Source organism: Dendronephthya gigantea, unplaced genomic scaffold (assembly GCF_004324835.1).
Source record: "Dendronephthya gigantea isolate DGI-Jeju-01 unplaced genomic scaffold, DenGig_1.0 000195F, whole genome shotgun sequence".
Lineage (NCBI taxonomy): Eukaryota > Metazoa > Cnidaria > Anthozoa > Malacalcyonacea > Nephtheidae > Dendronephthya > Dendronephthya gigantea.
Window position 1 is genome coordinate 29,582 of NW_021163205.1, and position 2,286 is coordinate 31,867.

At 29.4% G+C, this 2,286-nt stretch overlaps 1 long non-coding RNA gene across 1 annotated transcript; it reads right to left on the reverse strand.

The window, feature by feature from the left end:
- Positions 1–779: 779 nt before the first annotated feature.
- On the reverse strand, positions 780–1,931 carry LOC114539021. Its single transcript, XR_003688844.1, has 3 exons — positions 1,839–1,931; positions 1,417–1,497; positions 780–888 (listed from the first exon to the last, which is right to left on the reverse strand). It is a non-coding gene; the product is annotated as an uncharacterized LOC114539021 (long non-coding RNA).
- Between the last annotated feature and the right edge of the window lie 355 nt (positions 1,932–2,286).

The following is a 2,286-nucleotide window of genomic DNA, read 5'->3' on the forward strand; positions in this document are numbered from 1 at the left end:
AGAAAAAAAAACTCATTTCAAGATATTTTATCTTGAAATGAGAAAAATTTTCATGGGAGAATAGCAAGAAATAATTTCTCGCTAAGAAAACATATCAAGAAAATATTTTCTTGTTCTAAGAAAAAAATGTTTTCTTAAAACAAGAAATTTTGGAGAAAAATAATCTTAAAACAAGAAATATAGTAACTATTTTTTAAGAAAAATTAACTTAATTTGAGAAATATTTACTTATATTAAGAAAAATATTCTTGTTTTAAGAAAGTGGGAGAATAGCAAGAAATATTTTCTCAGCAAGAATTTTTTTCAGAATGAGAAAATTTTTCTCAAAACCTATTTTCTTGTTTTAAGAAAACATCTTTCATAAGAAATTATAATGTCTAAGTTAGATAAAATTACACCTGAAATAAGAAAATACTTTTTACATATAAGAAAAAAAATTTATTTCAAGAAAAACATCCTTGTTTTGAGAATAAAAACTTCAAATGAGACAATTTTGACCATTAAAAATAGCTGAAAATCCTATTAATATATGCTTTTATAATATGAGTAATAATATACATCAATAATTTACTTAACAAAAGTTCAACATACTTCTTTATATGACATTAACATGCTTATACAAGCTAAACTGATGTCCTGTGGCACTTGAGAGTCTTTGAAAATTATAACTTGCAGGACTGGCAATTCTATTCATGATGTTTTGGATAGTCAATGTCCAACAAATTGAATGAAGCCAGGAAGGCAACAACTGCATCAGCTATCTTTCAACTACTGCCCATATCAAAATATGTTTTTCAATAACAATGTAAATACCTTCCTGGTCAATCAGGATGATTGGAAGATTTCGAACTAATTTTCCCCAAAATGCTTTGGATCTTCACTGTCGACCTATATATAAAGTACAAACAAAATGAATGCTCATATTAACAATTTAAGTTCACATTATAAATTATGCCTGAAAGCCATTTGTGAGTATTATACAAGTTATATTGCTTAATACCTCTGTATAGATTTACATGCAGTTAATTCATGGACTAACTAATTACCCTAAATTTTGAGGACTTTTGTCAGGAAATATCACAGAAATCTTCTTTAGGAGATGTATCATGTTACGACAAGCCTTCTGGATGTTTGGGAGATGGTTATGCTATTGATATATTGTGATTGTGACAAATAGAATTTTAATGTATATAATTTCAAAACTTGCAACATATCTAACAACAACTAACTGGCAAAAATCTGGCAACATATAGGTTGATTGCAATGTAGGCCATAATCATATAGTTTGTCAAATACCATGCAACAAGAGAAAAAGTATTTCTTTATAATGCATTAAAAATCAGGGCAATAAAAAATAATTAATGTTTTAGTTAACATTACAATGGTAAAAAACATGCATCTTAAAAATAGTCTTACTTTCAAAGGCTTGTTTTCATTTCCATTTCCAGTAAAATAGAGTATATCTATATCTTTCTTCATCTTCTACAATGCCAGTTCCTATAAAAATTGAAATATTTACCAGGGTGTACCACTTTTCAATTGCAATATGTGTGGGAGAGAAGAGTCTAGATACCAGACCCCAGGTCACACAGCACAAATATCTGATAAATTATAAACGTTTACATGTAACAGCATCTGAGTATAAAAACACAAATAACAACATACTAAAATACGATTAAGCTAATTATAAGTCAGTCTTAAGCGTGCGATATTTACTATTCGTAAAATGATAATCATTTTACTAGTAGCAGAATTTTGAGTTTAGTTCGTAACGAATTTAATAGAGTACATTCGGTTAAATACTATTAAATTGTAGCAATACTCAACAAAATTAATACCTTCCAATATCTGCTCGCATTCTTTGACCACTCTAGCGATTTGTTCGAGCAAACTTGTCGTTTCTTGATCCATATTAAAACGTATGAATTGAAAAAAATCGATAAAAATCGGCGATCAGTGAAGACACGTTACACAACAGCGACGAAAATTTGAAAAGGACGCGCTTCTTTCCCACAATGCCTTTAGCGCTCTCTCGTTGATCGCGTGATCACGCGCGATATGTCGCGCAAACGACGTTATGTTGCAATCCATGCTCCTTTACATGATAAAAAATTTAAAATCAATCTTTGACTTTTGCATTGTAAATCTTACTTTTAGTATATCAAAATATTGTACATGGGTAGCGAATTAAGGTGGTGTTTTAGTTCAATAACCAAGCACACCTATTGAAAGGCTAAATGTGACACATTTCTCTCATGATGAAATTTGTTTCTAAAGAGCTTCTAT